Here is a 24182-nt window from a genome sequence, read left to right as displayed (position 1 = left end):
AAAATTAAAAAAAATTATAAAATTATATCTAAAATCATAAACCCAAATACTACAAAATCTATAAACTAAAAATCTAAAATTTTAAACCCTAAATAATAAATACTAAACCCTAAACCATAATCCCTAAACCCTAAACCTTAAATCCTAAACCATAAACCCTAGACCCTAAATCCTATGCCCTAAACCCTAAACAAGAAATCACAAACCCCCAGTTTGTGATTTCTAGTTTATGGTTTAGGGAGGGGTTTTCGGTTTATCATTTACATGTTTATCGATTAAATGTTTAAATTTATGATTTAGATAATAAATAGAAATTAATTTTTTTTTAAAAAAAAATAACAAAAGAATGACGTGGATGCTGACATGATGCCAACTTAACATCCACGTCATTCGGAAACCATAAAAATATCATTACTCATATATATATATATATATATACATATCATTCTCTCTTCCTTTCCTTCTTAACAAACCCTAACCCTAACTCTAATCTCTCTTTTTCTCTTTATCAAACTTCTTCATTCTTCTAAACAAAACCCTAACCCTAGTGTCTCTCTCTTTCCCCCAAAGCTCTTCATATATACTTCTAAACAAAACCCTAATATATATATATATATATATATATCTTATTTCTCAATATTCAATGGGTTGCAAGGGATCCAAAGAAGTGGCCACGTACAACTAACACAAACTCATCAAGTAGAAGCCAAGGTTGCAGAGAACTCAATAAAGATACAAGAAAAGGAAGAAGAAGTTATCAAAGTTGATGAAAAGAAAGAAGAAGAAGAACAAGAAGAAAAAGAGATCAGTGAAGAAGGTGTTGAGGAGATAAGCTCAGAAGTGAAGGAGGAGAAGGCTAATGTTGAGGTAGCAATGAAGAGGGAATCCATGGAGTCAGTGGACCAGTACTTCTCACCGACGAGAGACAATGATGATGATGATGATCATGTCTCTGAAGAGATTAAAGGACATGAGGGTGATGAAACTAAGGAAGAGGATAACAAGATAGATCAAGGACATGATCATCATGATATTGAAGAGATCGATCAAGGAAGATAACAAAGTAGATGATGCAGTACATGATCATGAATATGAAGAAGAAGTAGAAGAAGAAGAGATGAAAGATGTACAAGAAGGTGTTGTTTCTATTGAAGAAGAGAAAGATGAGGCAAAGGAAGAGGATGAGAAAAGAGATGGAGAACATGGTCATGAACTTGAAGAGAAGAAAGAAACACAAGAACACAAAGAAGAAGAAGAAGGAGAAGAAGAAGGTGGTGTTTCTATTAAGGAAGAGGCCATCAAGAGAAATAAGCTTGAAGAGAAGGAGGAACAAGAAGAGAAAGAACAAGAAGGTATGGATTCTATTTAATGAGTTTTTATAATATCATTATATTATAATATATAATATATAGTGCTAAATTAATATTAATGTTAATCTCCAATTAAACATGTTAGTGTCTTCTTAATTTATGAAGATTAATCTTGATATTATTAGATGTCTTCTTAATTAGAAATGATCTTAAATAAATGAATTCATTTTGAGAAAAAGAGATATTTTGTGTAGAGAGATCAGAGAGAACAGAAGTTCTAATTATCATAAAGGCTAAGTTATTGATGTTAATTTATAAATATACATGTTTTATTTTATTTTATTTTTTTGTGGTAATTTTGTTTATGATGATTAACATTGATATCATTATTAGAGAAGAAAAAAAATTAAGTTTGTCTATTTAGATGCGCTGGCTCTTGGAAATGATTTTCAATGCATGACTTTAATTTTCAGATAAATAGATGAAGAAAAATAGTGCCTACCCATTAATGGTAATTTCTAATTATTCAATTTATAGTGGGAAAATTGATCTTAATTGTGATTCACATGATTTATATTTGTAAATTATAATGTAATAAGATGTATTGTTCTTAGAAATGATGTGGCTTAATTTTTTTTTTTTTAGAATTAAAGATATGTTAAGTATTTTAAAATTATCAACTACTTAAGATATATTTAAAATAATTTATGTGCATAAACAAAAGATTTAAATTTTTAAACTAGAAATGGTAAATTTGTGAATAACAAATAAGAAAAGTATCATTATATAAAAATTTTGTAAAAAATTAGATTGATTTCACTTTCACCAACTTAATATAAATAAATAAATAAATAAATAATTGTATTTATTATTAAAAATGAGGGAAAAATTATAACTTTTATAAACTACTAATAAAGATTTGAATGTATATTTTTTTTAAATTTATTGGTAAGAATTTGTACATATTATTAAAAGTAGATGTATAATATAATCTTAAAATGTTTCAGGAAACAAATTGAAATATTTTTTAATATATTTAAAATTTTATTTATTTTAAATATAATATTAGTAAGTGAAATATTTAATTGTACTTATTTATTTGCTCAATAAATATCTATCAAATTTTTTAAAACTAAGATATGCTAATAGCTTTCATTGTGCCGAGTTATTTAATCATAATATTAAAGTTTAATTATTTTTTTTTGAAAAGGAGAGTTTAATTATTGTTTCAAAACAACTAAAATTATAAAAATTATAAAGAAAGAGAGAATTTGCATAGTGGCATGTCCTTGATTGCATGGTTGGTGTTTTCAACCAGAGTTCAAAAGGTTTTCTAAGTCAATAATTAAATAAATGAAATATGATATTTATTGGTCTTCTATAATCCTAATATATATTATTTATAATAAAAAAAAATTAATCGTATATTTTAACAATAATTCAATAAAGTTTTTAATTCATCAAAAAATTAGTTAATGAAAAAAAATTTTGACAAATGAGTTTATAACCTAGTTACATTGACTCTACTACGAAAGACATTAATGTGGGGATATAAGTGCCATAAGTTCAAATATTGTTGGACGTAGTGATGGTAGTGAGATCCTAGTCATGGGTGCGAGTCTATAGTCTAAACCCCACATTGCTGGTAAATGCATGATCAGATTCTCAACCTGTGTTCATGCCCACTGTGTTATTTATGGGCTTGTTGCATTGTTATATATATATATATATATATATAAACATGTTTTGATTAGGCCAATAAAATTCACACAACCAAACTTCCCTTATTATTAGAAAAAATCATAAAAAAATTATTATTTTTTATGTCAGACATATTATAAATATAAAAATTAAAATATGTTTTATAATTTATGATTTGGTCCTTCATTGAATAAAATAGAAAAATTCAGAAAAAATTAAAAATCATTTTTTTAATTTTAATGTTATAAAATTCAAAGATTGAAAACAAGAAATTTTTTTTTTCAAGGTTTATTCTAGCCCACCTATGTAAAACAAATCTCCAAGCACCTCGGAGACGATGCAATGCCTGGATATTTTCTGAGTTTAACTGTTAATTTTTTACAACATTCAATTTCCTCCGATGTTTCAAAAGTTTATTAAAAAATATTTTCAGATTTACCACCTTCATATAATAAAGATATATAATATGATAATTCTTTTTCTTTCTAAGTGAAATGTTAAGCAATAACTCTCTCTCACACCATTGGTTGAAGTGGGATGATTTGCCCATTTTTATATAAAATAATAATAATAATAATAATTTATTATTATTATTAAAATTAACTTTTAATATATATATATATATATATATAATCATAATTTTTCTTAAATAAAACAAAGAAAAAAAATGAAGACAGAACAAATAAAAATGCCATGTGATCTTACGAAATAGTTTTTTAATTTTTCAAAAAAAAAAAAAAATAAAAGTTTTACAACGCAAATTCCATGAATAGGTTATAGGTGCATGCGACCCTCATTTTCAGGGTGAATTTGGTCATATTATATAAAATTAAAAATAATTTTATATAGAAAAAAATAAGAGTAAAAGTTTTAGGAGGCCACCGTACTATAACTATTTTCCACTCTGCTCATTGAATTTCAATTTGTTTATTTTTATTCATCCTACGTTGATTTTCTTTCATCGGGAGATCACCCATAAGAATCGGGTCAAAAAAACTGAGCTGACCGCCGGAATTGGCTGAATTGGCTTGGACACGTCACTAAGCCAACTCAGCCAAACCAAGTCAACTCAGTCAATTCCGGTGGGCAGCTCAGTTTTTTTACCGGATTCTTATAGGTGACCTCCCGGTGAAAGAAAATCAATGTGGGGTGACTAAAAAGAATCAAATTGAAATTTAGTAAGTAAAGTAGAAAATGATTATAGTACAGTGACCTCCTAAATTTTTTAACAAAAAAATAAACATAGCTTATTATTTAAATTATTTTTATAAAATAAATAAATTCATAATAACATATTTTATATTTAAAATAGTTTAAAAGACATCAACAATGTTTGGCATTTTGATTTTTACATTAACGTAAGAAAGCTTGTAAATAATAAATAAAATAATAATTTATAGTGAAAATTGCCAAAAACACCCTCTAAATTTGCAATATGTATAAATTGTCCATCTAAATTTGATTATCCATAAAAAACCCCTCCTTTTGAATGCAATGAATTTGAAACCCCTAAAGCATTCAATGGAGTTAGTTTTGAATTTTTTGGACGAAATTATCCCTTGCATGGGAAGTTGTGGCAAGTGAGGCCCTGGTTTGACCATAAAAGCCTTTTGTCGAATAATTTTTTTCCTCTTTAAGAGGAAGTAGTTTTTTTTCTTGGTTAATCCCCAAAGAACACCATTATTGACACTGCTTTCCTTTTTCTCTCTTCATCTCTTCAGCTTTTCCTTTTCAAAAAGTTGTCGCTTGCTGGACATCTTCTATAGGATTGGACCATTGCCTCGAAGGAAAACTCCACTCAACTCTTCGAAAGATTTCATTAGTTTGTGCCTCCAGGTATTGAGGCGAGGTGGGACGCCGTTGAAGATGTTGTATTGTTTACCTTTTGTTTTGATATTCGTGGGTTTATTTTCGATTTAATTTGTAAAGTATTCTTTGCAGAGATCTACCATTTTCGTCCGCGACTCGTGGTAGTGAGCGAGTTTTTTAAATGGTTAGCGGCTACAAAAACATTGTCCGACATTCAATGATAAAACTTTAAATTGATCTAACGAGTAAGGAAGGCCTACTAAACCTTCAGGTGGCCTTGAGGTGGAACGGATACGCTCGTAGAATCCGAATATCTACTAAATTCATTTCTGTTTAAACAGAAACTGGATAAATTTAAACAGAAACTTGATAAATTTAAACGAAAACATTTCTGTTTAAACAAAAACTGTATAATTTTAAAAGAAAACATGGACATGATAAGGATAGCTGAGAAAAAAACATAAGTTTTAAGCGGAATTTGGGATAATTAATCAATAATTAACTTGTACAACTATGTTTCTATTTAAATATCATCGTTTCATTTAAATTTGTGTTTATTTATGGAAACGATTTTCACGAATAACGAGCTAAATGTACAATAATATGCGATAGTTTGTGGCAAACATATGTAACGAATATAAGTTGTCCTCTATGCTTAGTTGGCGACAATTTCTTTGCAAGATCTACTATTATGTCCGCACTCGTGGTAGTGAAGTGAGTTTTTTAAATAGTTAACGCCTACAAAACGTTGTCCGACATGCAATGATAAAACTTTAAATTGATCTAACAAGTAAGGAAGGCCTACTAAACCTTCAGGTGGCCTTGAGGGGGAACGAATACGCTCGTAGAATCCGAATATCTACTAAATTCATTTTTGTTTAAACAGAAACTGGATAAATTTAAACAGAGACATAACATTTTAAACAGAAACTTGATAAATTTAAACGGAAACATTTCTGTTTAAACAAAAAACTGTATAATTTTAAAAAAAAACGTGGACATGATAAGGATAGCTGAGAAAAAACATAAGTTTTAAGCGTAATTTGGTATAATTAATCAATAATTAACTTGTACAACTATGTTTCTATTTAAATATCATCGTTTCATTTAAATTTGCGTTTATTTATGGAAACGATTTTCACGAATAACGAGCTAAATGTATAATAATATGCGATAGTTTGTGGCAAACATATGTAACGAATATAAGTTGTCCTCTATGCTTAGTTGGCGACAATTCCTTTGAAAAATCTACTATTATGTCCGCACTCGTAGTAGTGAAGTTAGTTTTTTAAATGGTTAGCGGCTACAAAACATTGTCCGACATTCAATAATAAAACTTTAAATTGATCTAACGAGTAAGGAAGGCCTACTAAACATTCAGGTGGCCTTGAGATGGAACGGATACGCTCGTACAATCCGAATATCTACTAAAATCATTTCTGTTTAAACAGAAACTGGATAAATTTAAACAGAGACATAACATTTTAAACAGAAACTTGATAAATTTAAACGGAAACATTTCTGTTTAAACAAAAAACTATATAATTTTAAAAGAAAACATGGACATGATAAGGATAGTTGAGAAAAAACATAAGTTTTAAGCGAAATTTGGTATAATTAATCAATAATTAACTTGTACAACTATGTTTCTATTTAAATATTATCGTTTCACTTAAATTTGTGTTTATTTATGAAAACGATTTTCACAAATAACGAGCAAAATGTACAGTAATATGCGATAGTTTGTGGCAAACGTATGTAACGAATATAAGTTATCCTCTATGCTTAGTTGGCGACAATTTCTTTGCAAGATCTACTATTATGTCCGCACTCGTGGTAGTGAAGTGAGTTTTTTAAATGGTTAACGCCTACAAAACGTTTTTCGACATGCAATGATAAAACTTTAAATTGATCTAACGAGTAAGGAAGGCCTACTAAACCTTCAGGTGGCCTTGAGGCGGAACGGATACGCTCGTAGAATCCGAATATCTCACTAAATTCATTTCGCTTAAATGAAACCGGATAAATTTAAACAGAGACATAACATTTTTAAAACTGAAACTTGATAAATTTAAACGGAAACATTTCTGCTTTAAACAAAAAAACTCGTATAATTTTAAAAGAAAACATGGACATGATAAGAATAGTCGAGAAAAAAACATAAGTTTTTAAGCGGAATTTGGTATAATTAATCAATAATTAACTCAGTACTAACTATGTTTTCTATTTAAATATCATCGCTTTCATTTAAATTTCATGCTTTATTTATGGAAACGATTTTCACGAATAACGAGCTAAATGTACAATAATATGCGATAGTTTGTGGCAAACGATGTAATCTAATATAAGTTGTCCTCTACGCTTAGTCTGGCGACAATTTCTTTCTGCAAGATCTACCATTATGTCCGCACTCGTGGTAGTGAATCGAGTTTTTTTAAATGGTTAGTGCTACAAAACATTGTCCGACATTCAATAATAAAACTTTTAAATTGATCTAACGAGTAAGGAAGGCCTACTAAACATTCAGGTGGCCTTGAAATGGAACGGATACGCTCGTACAATCCGAATATCTACTAAAATCATTTCTGTTTAAACAGAAACTGGATAAATTTAAACAGAAACTAGATAAATTTAAACAGAGACATAACATTTTAAACAGAAACTTGATAAATTTAAACGGAAACATTTCTGTTTAAACAAAAAACTGTATAATTTTAAAAGAAAACATGGACATGATAAGGATAGCTGAGAAAAAACATAAGTTTTAAGCGAAATTTGGTATAATTAATCAATAATTAACTTGTACAACTATGTTTCTATTTAAATATTATCGTTTCACTTAAATTTGTGTTTATTTATGGAAATGATTTTCACAAATAACGAGCAAAATGTACAATAATATGCGATAGTTTGTGGCAAACGTATGTAACGAATATAAGTTATCCTCTATGCTTAGTTGGCGACAATTTCTTTGCAAGATCTACTATTATGTCCGCACTCGTGGTAGTGAAATGAGTTTTTTAAATGGTTAACGACTACAAAACGTTTTCCGACATGCAATGATAAAACTTTAAATTGATCTAACTAGTAAGGAAGGCCTACTAAACCTTCAGGTGGCCTTGAGGTGGAATGGATACGCTCGTAGAATCCGAATATCTACTAAATTCATTTCTGCTTAAACATGAAACCCGAATAAATTTAAACAGAGACATAACATTTTAAACAGAAACTTGATAAATTTAAACGGAAATATTTCTGCTTAAACAAAAATCATATAATTTTAAAAGAAAACATGGACATGATAAGGATAGTGAGAAAAAAACATAAGTTTTAAAGCGGAATTTGGTATAATTAATCAATAATTAACTTGTACAACTATGTTTCTATTTAAATATCATCGTTTCATTTAAATTTGCGCTTTATTTATGGAAACGATTTTCACGAATAATCGAGCTAAATGTACAATAATATGCGATAGTTTGTGGCAAACGACGTAACGAATATAAGTTGTCCTCTACGCTTAGTTAGCGACAATTTCTTTGCAAGATCTACTATTATGTCCGCACTCGTGGTAATGAAGTGAGTTTTTTAAATGGTTAACGCCTATAAAACGTTGTCCGACATGCAATGATAAAACTTTAAATTGGTCTAACGAGTAAGAAAGGCCTCCTAAACCTTTAGGTGGCCTTGAGGTGGAACGGATACGCTCGTAGAATCCGAATATCTACTAAAATCATTTATCTTTAAATGTAAACCGGATAAATTTAAACAGAGACATAACATTTTTAAATAGAAACTTGATAAATTTAAACGGAAACATTTCCGTTTAAACAAAAACTCAGATAATTTTTAAACGGAAACATGGACATGACATGGTGAAAAGTCTTCCAAAGTTTGTTTTAAAAAAAAATGTATAAATGTTAGACTTGATGTGATTGGACGGTTTTTTTCCTACCATTTTTAAGGGCAATGATGGAATTTCACAACATGGACCCAGTCCAAATGACCTACAAGGGGTAAAAAGGAAGTGAAATGATAAAAGAATGGTTGTCTGGGGTATTCAAAACTTACAGGGGTTGTTTGGGAAGTTTTAAACAGTGTAGGGGGTAAATAGTAATTTTCCCTAATTTATATAGATATATTTTTTTACAAAATTATAAATAAATCCTCAATCCAAACACACTTTAAGAGCCTTAAGTTAATTGCATCTAATCAAATTTAAAATTTTGAAGGGGTGCCGTGCCATAATAGTAATGTTGCACTGTTTAAAGTGTTTTAAATAATAATTTCTTCCAATAAAATGAAAAGTCCAGTGAAAAACTGAAGAAAACCATAGATTAGCCATTGCTCAAGAAAAAAAATAATCAAAATCATAATATATATGGAGGATCATTATGTCTATTATCAACCGTTGGATTTCAATCCAAATACTAACATTGATGAAAAGTAATTACTACAATACATATACAGTAATTACTGTTTATTAATGTCGGCCATTGGATCATGATCCAACGACTGATAATTAGACGTCCATAGATTTTTTATTTGTAAACGTCCATAGAAGTTGTATTGTCACACACACACACACACACACACACACATATATATATATATATACAATATCAATATTTCAATATACCCTAAATGAAAAAAAAAGTACCATATAATATTAGAGTGTACAATTAATAAAAATATATTTCAAGTTTAGTGATAAATTAATTATTACTTCATCAATGATTCAATAAGATATTTTAATTTGTTAAATATTTAAACAAATATCAATAAAAATTTAATTCTACGTTAATGGTGGTTTTGTTTCAATAAAATTACTTATTGCACAAAAAAATTTGTAATAATATTCTCAATAGAAGAAAATTTTAAAAAAAAAATCTAAATGCCATCATAAATCATGCTCATGGATGAAATACAAAAAAACATGTGGTACCTGTTTTGACTTCAGCTTTTTATTTCGAGGGATGGCAATGGGTAGGATATGAGTAGAGTATATCAAAACCCACCTATACCCGTAATTTATACCCTATACCCATACCCTTATCCGTACCCTCCAGGGTTAAAAAAAAATCATACCCTTACCCTTACCCGTAGTGTACGGGTATACCCACGGATATCAGCTTACCCGTCCTTCAAATTGCCGAATTAAATAATAATAATAATAATAATAATAATAATAATAATAATCCATTACAATACAAAGTTTAAACACATGTCCATAAATTCAAAATTACAAGTTGATACATATTTGTTTATTTTAAATCATATAATCACATAAAAATTATATGTAACAAAATGATTTATATAAAATATGAAGTTGATTGATTCTTTTTGGCATTTATTTAGGACTCAACGGTAACTCTACATTTTTTTGCTTAAGTTTAACTATCTTGGTTTTTGTTTTAAATAATTTTCAAATATCTACTATTTATATTTTATATATTTTCAAATTTTATAAATGTCTAATGAGATTTTGAATTGAAGTGCAATTATAAATTAAGGGGTCATTTGGCATCGTTCCGTTTTTTGTTTTTTTGTTTCACTTTTTGTTTTTTGTTTTTATTTTTCAATTTTTTTAAAACAAAAACATGTTTGGATACACAAAATTGTTGTGTATTTTAAAAAACTAAAAACAAAAATATGTTTGATTAACACAAAGTTATTATATTATTATGATGTTTTTTTATCATTTTTTTTTCAAATTCATATTTTAATTTTTTTATAGTAGTTTACTTAATTTATTATTAAATAAAATTCATAACATATACTGGTATTATAAATTTTATAAATACATTATAAAAATATAATTTTTTATACTATATAAATTAATTTGTAAAATATCAATCCCAAATAACAAATTTTTTTATAAATATTTTTTTCTTAAAAAAATATATTTTTTAAATTATTAATATTAATTTGTAAAAAAATTGATATTTTTTTAAAAAAATAAAAAAATAAAAAGGAATTAAAAAAATTAAAAAAAGGGGGAGAGACACGAGAGAGAGAGAGAGAGAGAGAGAGAGAGAGAGAGAGAGAGAGAGAGGAATAGAAGAGGAAATGTTTCATAGTGGATGGAAGAGTTTTGAAAACGTTTTCAAAAACATTGATAACATAAAAATGTTGTTTCTTGTTTTTTTGGAAACATGAGGATTGTTGCCAAAATTTTTGAAAACAAAAACAAGATGCCAAACATGTTTTTTTTTGTTTTGTTTCCAAAATATGAAATTGAAAACAAAAAACAGGAATTAGCAACAATGCCAAACGACCCTTAAGTAATTCTCATAAAAACGTAAATTAATTGATTAATTTATATATTCAATTGATTTCTTAATAGCATCTTATTTTCAGGATGTTCCTATAATTTATAGAATAAATTATTATGGTATTATTTTTTATATTTGTTTTATAATGTTTAATTTTTTTAAATTTAATTATGATTCTTGATACATATCAGAAATTCAATTTTAATAATATTATGCTCGATCAGATATAAATATAAAAATTAATAAAATTCAAAATAATATATTAAGAGAAAATTTAAAGTATTATTTTCAAATTAATCACCATGAAAATAGATTTTGGGTAAATTACTAAATTGTGGGTACATGTTTAGTTTAATGTATATATATATATATATGAGGGTAAGGGTACGAGTAGGGTTTTACCTGTACCCGCTTCAACGGGTAAGGGTATGGGTAAGAGTATGGGTATACTCTTGCCCGACTTGTATCTGTTCAAAAATAAAGGGTAATATCCATACCCGTACCCGGTCAAAAAGGGTATCCTCTTTGACCGGGTACGAGTACGGATATACCCGTCGGGTTGAGTACAGATTGCCATCTCTACTTGTTTCTTCTTTAAATTCTTCAACCTTAAAAGAGAGAATAGTTTTCCATTAATTCCAAGTCCCAAATATTAATTTCAAGGTACTAGTAAAGAATTCAACAAATTAGTAATTCTAATATGGTATTTTCTCGTATTGAAATCAGAATCAAACAACTGAAAAAAATTAATCTAGAAAAGTTTGACAGTGTCACCAACTCCATGATTCAGTAATTTGCATGCATCCAAACCACAGAAATAATCAATTATTGAATATAAATTAAAAAAATTGAACACTCAGAATTAATAACTAAACTAAAAGAAGCTGCATTATTAAGTAGGTTAATGAATAAGTAAAAGGATACATGAAAAGCTTGTCTACATGTGCATTATATCTAAGAGTAGTGATCCCACGGACTTGAGTCCGTGGGATCTAAAGTGTAACCGAGACGTGGTTGCACAACAACCACGCCTTTTGTTTTTTTTTTGTTTTTATAAAAAACTATTTTCAGTCGCATTATTAAAGTTTAAACTATAAGAAAAATAAACAAAGGGTAGTATGGTCATTTATTTTAACTATACTGCCAAATTACCTGCTTCTTTCCCTTTCTTTCGTCTTTTTCTTCTTCCAGGCTGCTTCATCACCGCCGACGATGTTGATGTTGTTCTCCCTGCGGTGTTTCACAGCCTCGATCTTGTAGCTTATGTCCTCGGCAGGATCATCCTTCCCCATCACCCGACGGATCTCTTTCACTCTGGCTCCCATCCAAGATCGACCGATCTCCCCAATCCTCCATCAAGATCAATAGATTGGTCGAGTCTTCCTTCAAGATCCGCTGATCCTCCTGAACTACGGTCTCCGGTGATGCATCCAGTCCCCAGAATTGATTCACCGGGACCATCGCCTCTAAATGGATCTTCTCTTTCGCCATCAGATGCAATTGAGACCGAGACTCATGGCGGGCCATCACCAGCCCTTGTACTGGAAGAGTAGCCACCGATCTCTGAGCCATTTCAAACTGGCACGCCATCACCAGCAGACATGAGTTCCCTTGCACCAGCCTTAGCATCAACTCCAATCAATTCATGGCTTCTTGCATCTCCAAAGTTGTTTCACTGATGGTGGCGGTGCAATCCTCTGCAGTGGTTATAGAGTACTAGTTCCACACGATCTTCTGGCAAGTGGCAGTCAAAGCCGCCTGATGTGGAGGTCATTTTAAAATCAGCTTCAATTTTTTTCTCTCGACGTCTAATTAGTGCCTTATCAACACCTTGAATAGACTCCAACAACAACATTTTTCTACTAAAAAACCCTTTGAAAAATTTGTTTATACTTTCACTTCATTGAGTTGTACACATATCTGCACAAAAGAATTCATGCGAATACATAGGAACCCAATGTTGGCGCTTCCTATACATTCTCAACATCCAATCATTTTCATTCAAATCATATTTAGTGAGCAATTCAGTCCATTTTTTTTCCAAAGTCTTTAATAGTTTCAGGGCTCCTTACACAATAAGACAAATCTTGTCCAAACTTGGACCCCCTTGTTAATAATCTCCCTAAATGTTGCTTAGCATTTTGAAAAATATGCCATGGGCAATATCGATGAATGGCACATGGTAAGACTTTGGCAATTGCACCACTAATGGAAAAATCTTGATCAGTCAAAATCACTTTGGGATGACTTCCTTTCATTGCTTGTAGACATTTCTTAAGTACCCAAACAAAAGAGTATTCTGTTTCATCAAAAATCAGTGCACAACCAAATAATACAGTTTGAAGATGATGACCAACACCTACAATTGGAACAAACGGCATTGCATATTTATTTGTTTCGTAAGTTGGATCAAGGCAAACAACATCTCCAAAGTAGCTATAATCCATTCTACATCTTGCATCACTCCAAAATATGCTTGTTAATTTTCCATCATCATCAAGTTGGATTGCATAAAAAAGGGGGTTCTTTATTTGTATTTCATTCAAATAATTTAACAACCTTTGTGAATCTCCCACTGAGAATTCTATTTTCTTCTTGTGCGCATATAATTCCTTGCATCTAGCTTGATAAATCCGACATTTTGACTCCCTTGTGATTCTTGTGAAAGATAATTCATCATGAGGTTGGTTTTACTGCCTGACTGTCTCATTTTATCAATCATACATTTTTGACTTTCACCGATTTTTCTATGTGATGGTAAAAGATGGCATTTTCTTGGAGTTGCTAAGATATGATTATGCTCCTCCATAAACATTGAAACCACCCAGGTTCTATATGAGTTTTTGTTTACTAAAAGTTTAGCTTTATAACTACAACGTGTTTCACCCTGATGCCTTTTCTTGTTACCTTCAGTCTTCTTGAATCTTTCTTCTCTATAACCTTCTTTAGAGCAGTGCAAGCGTTGTCCAATGACATTACCATCTTTTCCTGATTTTCTTATTGCTCCTTTTCTCACACTAAACCCTTTTTTGTATGCATATTGATTATAATAGTCATATGCTTCATCCATTGAATCAAAAAGCATACCAACATGTGGCACAAGAAAAACTTCTTGATTAATATCTTCAGTAGCTTTTTCAGTATAATCTTCTCTTTCTGCTTCATTTGGTTCATGGAGTTCATCTTCATTTATAGGTTGATTTTCATTTTCTTCCTCTGATTCAAATTCACTTGCATTATAAATATGGTCTTCCACTTCCCATACATCCAGACATAAACTTTGTGCCTCACTAGTACTTGCCATATTGGATAAAACTAGAAACATAATTCCCAATACGAACAAGGAGAATATTGAAAATTATTTTACTAAAACAAACTTCAACCAAAGAAAAGTATAAGAACATACCAAATAACAAGGATAGGCACAAACCCAGCTTTAGATTCAATCAAACTCAACCTCCTTGTTTTTCTAGCCAAATAAAAATACTAAATCCTTTTAATATCTCCTGAAATTTGAGAGTGAGTTTGCATATATATATATATATATATATATAGAGAGAGAGAGAGAGAGAGAGAGAGAGCTTACTTGTATAATTAGGCACAATTGTTGTGAGAGAAATGGAGAAAGCCTGGTAGCTAGAGAAGGAAAGAAGGAGAAAAAAGAAGAAGAAGAAGAAGAAGAAGAAGAAGAAGAAGAAGACAAAAGAATGGGAAATAAGCTGGTAATTTGGCAGTATGGTTAAAGTAAATGACCATACTGCCCTTTGTTTATTTTTATTATAGTTTAAACTTTAATAATGTGAATGAAAATAGTTTTTTATAAAAAAAACAAAAGGCATGGCTGCTGTGCAGCCAAGTCTCGGTTGCACTTTAGATCCCACGGACTTGAGTTTGTGGGATCACTACTCTATATCTAGAACAGTTCTGGAGCTCTTTTAGTGCTTACAGAGAAGTAAATATTGCAGAGAAAAAGAGAAGGTGCTTTTGCTGCAAAATAAGAAAAATATGAAGAGTTCTATTCTAGTAAAATGGAGACATAAATCAAATGAGAAAAGCATGAAACATAAGCTGTCCTAGTACTAAAACAAGTAGCAATCCATTTGATAATGAAGACAATGATGTATTGTCTATGCAACAGAAACATCAGCACTGATGAGAAGTAACACTCATAAAACATATTAGAATGCACAAAGATAGTCAATCAATATCAATTAACCAATGATAACCTTAATGATAAATACACTCATATGGATCTTCTACAAGCAGTCATAATATAGTTTTCCGCAATAGCATTTTAGTATCTTCTACAGAAGGGAAATCAGATATTTATAATCCTTAGAAGAAGAGTTACCATAAACACTCATGTCCATATACTATGACACAAGAAAAAACAACTAGAAAATAACACAGGCATTCCATAATAATACAACCATGAGTTATTGTTGAGTTTGCTTACAGAAGCCCATGCAAGTTAAAAAATGTTTAAATAATTTTTTATGAAAAAAAGAGTTTAAAAAATCAATAAATTTTAAAAATAAGGCAAAGAAGCCATTCACCTCAACCAATGTTTTGAGACTAAATTAATCTCTTAACCTCTCACTTAGAAGATACTCCGAGATCATTCTGCTGAATAAAATGACTTTTAGTTATTGTGGTAAATATAAAAAATATTGCACTAAATTATAAAAAGCCTTGTTTATTTTATTTATGTTATAACCAGCCTGTACTATAGCTAAAACCAGTCCATTACTGTAGTTTTTTTCAACACAATAATGTAGCAGCCTCATACTGTAGCATCTCGAGTTTTACAATACTTCTTGTTAGTTCCGCAGGTGTGGTTTGTGGTTTAGAAAACACTCAAACACTCATTAAAATCTCACACAAGCAAAACAAACAAAAGATACACGAAATTGGTAACCCAGTTCGGCGTCCACTCGCCTACGTTTGGGGGGCCAAGCCCGGAGATAAATAATCCACTAAAAGCGGTGAAAATAATTGACTACAAATACTTTATCACTCACTCTCACAAATAAAGATCACTATCCTCTCTAGATTGTCTAGTGCCCACACACTCTACTCCTTAAGTGTCACACCCAATCTCAGAGCAAGGTAGCTTATATAGACGCCTCAACATCCTAAATATATTCCACACCTTTTTTAGAATCTTTGTGGCTACTAACTTTAGAACCTTCCAAAATTAGCTGTTGCAACTCCTGTTGTAACACAACTTACAACATAGCCTTGACTGCTGACTTGACTGAGTTCTGGTTACGTTATAAATGACCTCAAGATCCATCAACCTCCCGGTCATGCTTAGTCTGAATTGGTGCAGTCCGATCTCCCGATTTTGACCACCGGCAACTAGCCTATCTCCTCAATTTCTCACCACGCAGTCCCCTCACAAGGGGTGTACGCCTTTGCGCGTCTTTATGAACCTTTCCAAACTTGATCTTTAATTCACCCAAGTTTGGTCTTCAAATCTTCCCAAGAAAGATCTTCAATCAATCATCCCAATCATGGCAACAATAGGCATGCCTTCAATCATACCTTTAATAGTCTTTAATCATACTTATTAAGGTTCCTCAAATCATACCTTCAATAGACTTCAATCATACAATTGATAGGTATTTCTTTAATTAAGCTCCATCCATATTTAGTGTTCAATCAAATCTCTCTAAATATGGTCTTGATATGATCTTGCCTTCAAGTTGTAACACATACCAAAAATAGCTTCACCAAGATCTCCAAGATATTTGCCTCTAAGTTAAGACTCCTTGTCATGTCACCATGTCTTGCCATGTCATCAATTATGCCACGTCACCTTGTCTTGGTGTCAAATCATGCCAATTAAAGTGCATTTGCACTAACACTTCTTTCTTTTTTTCCTTCTTCTTCTTGCTTTAGCTCATTCGGCCGAATTGAACCCTACCTTTTCTAACTGGCAATCTTTTCTGGTGAACCAAACTAGAAACTTCTTTCTCCCTTGCAAGTAAGTACCCAAATAGTTTTAATCCAAGATTTTATTTCATATTTCTCCCTTGCAAGTAAGTACCCAAACCTAGGATTATAGCATGTTATGTGGTGATTTTAGGCTTAAATCAAAGCTAGTGATGTTCTGACGCAGCGGATACGCAGTTCTAATCCAAGAACTCACACTCAAATAAGAGTAAACAAGAAAATTCAATTCAATTCATCGATCCCCTCTCACAAACCCTAAAACACATATTTATAGAGGTCTAGACTAAGAACAAAATAGTAAATAAAACTAAAATAATTAAAATAATTACAAAGTACTAGATAATTAAATAAAACTAAAATAGCTAATAAAGCTAAGATAATTATAAAATACTAAGATAATTTAAAATTCTAAAATATTAGGCATCATACTGTGTCATTCACCCCCACTCGCGAGAAACTCGACCTCGAGTTTTAAACCGGGCAATTAAGCTTGTGATTGGATATTTCATCAAACCATCACCATTCAAAAATTTCAATTTCTTGATCTTGAAATCTTTCCAATTAGTAGTTTTCTTTCTCTTCCTCTTTGAAAATAACCACATTCTTAGCTTGGATTCTTTAAAAAACTCCGAGAAATCCTTCTCATTTGTCTTCTTTCTTTCATCAACATTTTTCCAATCAACTTTTTCATCTTTTTCATCATCAATAATAGTATTGAACACCTTATTTTTAATTAACTGATGGCTTTGAATCTGCTCTTCATGTTTGGGAGTTGACATTATCCACCTTATAAGATAAATTTGTCTTTCATTTGCTTTAAATTTATCTTCTTCATCGCCATATGGCTTACAAAGAATTTCTTTATTCTTCTCTATAATGTTCACGGTCTTCCTTAAGGAATATTCATTTGATTTATGTCCAGGTTGATTACACCTAAAACATTTCCCTACAGTAGGTTTCGTATAGGGATTTTCTGCTTTCTTGATTTCTTTATCTTTCCCTACAGTCTCTGTTGTCTTGTTCCTTCTGTATTGGTTGTTGTTTTTATTGCCATGATCTACAAACTCTTCTGCGGGCTCTTCAGCTTTATAATCTTCATGGTTCCTCCAATCTCGCTCTTGTTGCATTAATTTTGCCTTTAGGGCCATATTCTTCACCTCAGATAAGGTTCGAATAACTTGTACACCAATTCTGTCTCTGAATGATGGCCTTAACCCCTCCAAATACCTCGCAACCTGCTGCCCTTCTGACTCAAGGAGGTTGTTTCTTTCAGCCAGTCTCATGAATTCTGTAGTGTATTCATGGACAGATCGATTACTCTGTTGACAACGTTGGTATTGCTGAAACAGGATCTGCTCAAAATTTGGGGGTAGAAACTCCCTCTTCAATAAATACTTCATCCTGTACCAAGTTCGTACATGACCTTTACCTTATCTTTCTCTCCTAGATTGAATCCGTTCCCACCATCCAAATGCTCCCCCTTTCAAATGGCATGCTACCAATCTAACTCGTTTCTCTGAAGAGATCTCCATGTAGTCAAAGAATCTATCAATTTCTGCAATCCAATCCAAAAATTTTTCTATGGCCAAGCTTCCATTGAAAGACAGGATATCCATCCTTAACCTGAAGTCTCCACCATCCCTTTCAATACGGCCATAATTATTTCTTGCCCTCTGGACTTCATATGGTTGATGATGTCCGAACCAATTTGGTTCAAAATCATCTTCTTCCTCTGAATCTTCATCATAGATATATTGTCTATGAATTGGGGCGGACGACGTCTGTCAATAGGAACACCACGAGCCAACTCCTCCCCTGGCCTTCTATTGTCATTTCGCCTCCTGTGTTCATCAATTTGTAGTGCATTCAGATGATCTACAATTTCTTCAAAGTGCTCATCAAAACACCGGAATATGAGATCCATCCATTGCTCCAAACGTCGCTCCAATCGTTGCAACGCTTCGTCACCTAGAGGGCTCTAGCCTCCTGATCACCGTCGCCACCAATTGACATCTTCTCTCTGATACCATCTAACGCAGTGGATACGCAGTTCTAATCCAAGAATCCACACTCAAATAAGAGTAAACAAGAAAATTCAATTCAATTCATCGATCCCCTCTCACAAACCCTAGATCACGTATTTATAGAGGTCTAGACTAAGGACAAAATAGTAAATAAAACTAAAATAATTAAAATAATTACAAAATACTTGATAATTAAATAAAACTAAAATAGCTAATAAAGCTAAGATAATTATTAAATACTAAGATAATTTAAAATTCTAAAATATTAGGCATCATACTGTGTCATGTTGTGATTTTTTGTGATTGATGTTGTAATGAAATTCTCTGGGATTGGTTTTACTGTAGCATTACTGTAGTACCGTTGAACTTTGGTTGTTTCTTTGGCTTCTTTGGTTTAGAATGAAGCTCAGACCCTTAAGGAATTCTTTGGTAACCTGAAAACCTAGTTTTGAGCAAACCTTAGGATTGATAAAGGGTTGTTTATTAATTAGAGAAACTTAGGGTTTCGTTGTTTGATTTTTGTGCTAATTCTTGTTTGTATTTTGTTGTGCTTTGGCAAGGAGATGAAGCTTTAGCTAAAGGAAAGGAGCTAGCAGAGGATTAGCATTGGGGGAAGCTTAATCATCAAATTTTGTGAGTGGGAATGTTAAGCATAATTCTATTAGAAGAATACCGATATATATATATATATATGTATATTATAATGCTTGTGTAAGGTTTTTTTTGTTTTAATACTTGAATCGATATTTTGATTGACTTGAAATGAGTTATTTATGTATGTTTCATATTTTAAAAGCATTATTGTTGAAAGGAAAGGATTTTCGGGTTGATACTTAATTCTTAAGTTGTGAGTTAATTTGTGTTAAAAACTTTTGATATGCTTGTGTGTTTATAATTTCCTTGGGGAAATAGCATTGATTTTTGGTTATTGAGTTTTGTTCTGACTATTGGACTCTATGTGGAGATATACTTGTATTAGTTGGCTTAGACGGTGTTAATAATGACGAATTGCTAGCGGCCAACCTTTTGAGGTGGCGCGAAAGACCTGCTGATCCTTTTCGAATAATTCAGGAGGGGCGTATGACCCTGATTGGACGGTTATCATGAAGCCGGAGTCACCATACGGTGAACCGATGGGTCGACGTCAAGAATATAAGTACCTTGATGGCTCTAAGCCTAGCCACGACCACGGTGAAGGTTTTAGAGATATTTCTAAACCATTACTTAATTGTTGGGTGCGTTGTGAGTTGGGTGTTTGAGTTTTGTTTTCCAATTAATTGCCCTATTGATCTGCATCATTATTCATTGTCATATTTTTTAGTAAATGATCCTATACCGTAGCGAGTGTATTTTTTGGTTGAGGATTCAAATATCAAGGTAGGCTCAAATTTCACCAAGATCGGGTTTATTGAAGTTATCAGCTGCTTGCAAATCTAATTACATGGCATTTAGAGGGCCTATGGTTAAGATCCATTCACCCAAATACACATTAAAGGACGTGGGCTTCAAACATGTCCCATACGGTAAGGTTTTTCAGGCTATATGCCGTAGCAATTCGTCATTATCAACAATGAATCCCTTACGTCTATTGCCTGGTGAATCTTACAGGGACATGGCATTTAACTTATGTGGACCACTCAGTGACAATGATTCCCCTCCTGCTAAAGGATATGGAGACAATTGGGCCATCTATTTCAGAGGTCGGAACAAGTACGTCTTGTGAACCACATACCAGCATAAGTATGGAACCTGCTCAGTTGGGGGTACTTATAGGGAAATCAATTTTTGAGGCAATACAGAAGTTACAAGACAGTTTGCTGGCTACTGTGTCATCCAAACCAATATAGGTTGTATATCAGGCTGCGCGGCCATATTTAAATAACATATGTAAACGACTGATGTAATAGCTGGGTTTTATATAATTTCGGCACATTGTTATGTAGCTTGGTTTTATGTAATTTCTGCACATTATTAATTATTTTGATAATGTCTTTGGGTAATCTTTGTATTCTTATTCTATTTGTATGGATTATTTCTATATTTCATATGTTAGATTATTTTGTTGTTAAACTCACGTTAATATCTCAATTCATTTAAAGATAATTGTACATACGTCGTTACATATAACCTACCCTGGACAGATGACCACCCGTCGATACTGCCACATGTCGAGTGGTGATAGGCCCATTCAAATTAGTTGTTTCTCCTGTTCTCTTTTTCAAAAAAATTTGAATTCAAGTGGGTCCCACCATGAATTAAATAATATATAACTATCAGAGAATCAATTGAACGGGGAGCAAGGTTTATCAAAATATGTGTGGTGGGACCCGCCCATTTTTTAATTTATGGAAAACGATATGGAGGCCGCTATTCACATCTTGACCGTTGGGAAATGTAAACAAGAAGAATAAGAATCGTAGACAAGAAGGATATTTAGTATATATACCCCTGAAGAGAAAGACATGAGTAAAGAAGATGGAGAAAGAAGAGATAATGGCAGTTTATTTATTATTCCTCAGATACGGCCCAACCGCTCATTAAATACATCCACGACATATGTATTGCGGAAGCTATAGAAGAGAACTCTGAACCTCTGCTGGAGTACGTTAACGCACTGCACAAACATGAAGAAGCTGTGTACCGTATGCTACACGTAGCCGTAACAACCAGTAAAGAACACGAAGACATCAGCCAAGCTTATACTTTTATTGAACCTAGTGGCATCAAGAAAAACTGAAAGTTGAGGACCTCGGTAATGTAGGTACCTCAAAAGGAGCCGTAACAACTGGCTGGTGAGTGGTTACATCCTATATATGTAATGTATGTACCTAGTATGTCATATGTATATGAGTATTGTACGCAGAGAAATAAAAGACTTCTCCTCTGTGGCCCAACTATAGATATAAATTATAAAATACATGTGGCCTTGTTATATTATATTATAGCTGATCAAGATAGACATACATTATATGTATAAACACAAAGAACAATTGTTATAAGACACTAATACAGGTTGAACAGAACATGGGCCGAATTATCTACAGACAAGATATAACGATCAAATCGGCACACGAAATGTTGAATAGCCCGAATTACAGAATTAATTGATATTACTCCTAAATCACTTAAGAAATTCAATACATTACACTTGAAAACATGTAGAAAATTCTCACTTCTAGGTCTTAAGGTAGTCCATATTCGGAAGTACAACTAGCATTTGTGAACCCCCAGAGCTCACCTCAGATTATAGTTGAATCGAATCTCCATTGTTATACAGTCCCAGTTGTTGTAGAAGGAACTGTCTATATGCTCCTTGACCCGAAAATACAAGGATTATGTAGCTCCCAGAAAAAAGACCCCCGTATTAGCCTGTGTCTCAGTAATGATCTTCCTCGCCTTGTTATCCATGAGTAAGCAATTAAATCAGACAAGAAGAAGCGCTAAGTAGAAGAAGTTGTTGAAGGAAGACTGACACGGTCACCGCTGTTGATTGTTGTGTAAACAGGATCAATTAGGAATTCAAAATCAGCATTTTTTAATGTCTACTCATGGAGAGCGATGCTTTCAAACTTTTCAAGATATTCCCTGTAGCTCAAATCATGACCTGGGTTGCACAGAATAATAGACGGGATGCCATCTTTAATTCGTACTGGTTTGCCATATTTACAATTTGTCTGCCAATCCCTCTGAGTACCAATTAGTTCTGACCAATGTTTCATATGTAAATAACTTGGTTCCACATCATCAATGACATTGTATAACATATCCTGGCAAAACGTGGCATGGTTGAAATCCAAATGATAGATGTAGTTATGCTTACTAAGGGAATGGACCCATGCAGTCTTCCCGATGTGGCTTGGCCCCTCGATGATAAGGCTTGTTGGCCTTAAGCAATCATCCTTACGGATTATTATATCTCCCTCCGGTCGCGCAACGTCATTAATATGAAAATTATGCTCAATCAATTCCTGTATACGTGGAGTAATCCTGAACGTTGAATAATCTCAATAGGAGATGTAAGAATCCAACGGTTTTTCAAATATACGTTCATAATTAGATTTAAGATTATGGTATTGTAAAGTAAATGCTCTAGGATCCTTTTCATGAATAATCTGTAAAGAAGCTTTTGTTGAACCGAAGTTCAGTACATCAGTATAGACAGTTGACAAATCATGTCTTTTGTCCTTAGAAGATCTTCCATCAACCTGGAACTGGCCTCAGTCCACGTTGCACCCCCTTTCTCAATATATGCATTCACATCTAAGCTAGACTTTGCACATTGTATATTGGGATGGAATACCAGAGAAACACTACATGAACGAAGGTTAAATAATCTAGGATTGGTTACTTGTGCTCGAACTTCAAGTTGTATTAAAATGTGTAAATGTGGTCTGCCATCTTCATGTAGTTCTCTAGCAACCCTAATGAATTTCCTATTGCTCGGAAGAGATACAGACAACAGTTGATTCAATGCTGCTTCCTTGGTTAAAGTACAGCGAGGATATGTCAGGAAAATATTCTTGGCATTAAAACAAAATCTCCTAGCCTGTGGTGGCATATCTGTAAATAAATAGATTACACACTTGTGAATAGGATAAGAGCAAGAAGGTATTCTAGTGGTGTAAATGTGTACAATTTATAGAGGAATCCCCCTTCGGCCATTAGCTAATATTACACGGATACACCACTAGAATGCCATCCACTTGCGGCCATTAGAGAAAAGCTTGACTCGAGAAGGGTGGAGGATTTCGGAGATGAAGTTGCAGCGGAGGATACGCCATAGAGGGCCGTAAGAGGCGGAGCTGATGTTGTGTTGGTTACTGTTAAAGACGCGGGTGGCGGGTAAGGCAGGGGATGGTCGGCGAAGATGGTGCCATGGGTGATGAGAGCGTCATGGGCCAGGTGACGGTCGGAGATGAACACGGCGCAGGTGGATCCGATGCGGAGCGTGACGATGGGGCCGAGGCACCCGTGAAGGTCTCGGAGGAGTGGCTCAATGGTCGGGGGTGATGACCAGAGCCAGTGGAGGTTGCCAACGATGGGGATGGCGGTTGGGCCAGGAAGGAGGCCACCATTGTTGAGGGTTTTAATAAAGAAGATCGTGG

This window comes from Dioscorea cayenensis, chromosome 12 (genome assembly GCF_009730915.1).
Source record: "Dioscorea cayenensis subsp. rotundata cultivar TDr96_F1 chromosome 12, TDr96_F1_v2_PseudoChromosome.rev07_lg8_w22 25.fasta, whole genome shotgun sequence".
Lineage (NCBI taxonomy): Eukaryota > Viridiplantae > Streptophyta > Magnoliopsida > Dioscoreales > Dioscoreaceae > Dioscorea > Dioscorea cayenensis.
This window is presented reverse-complemented; position numbering follows the sequence as displayed.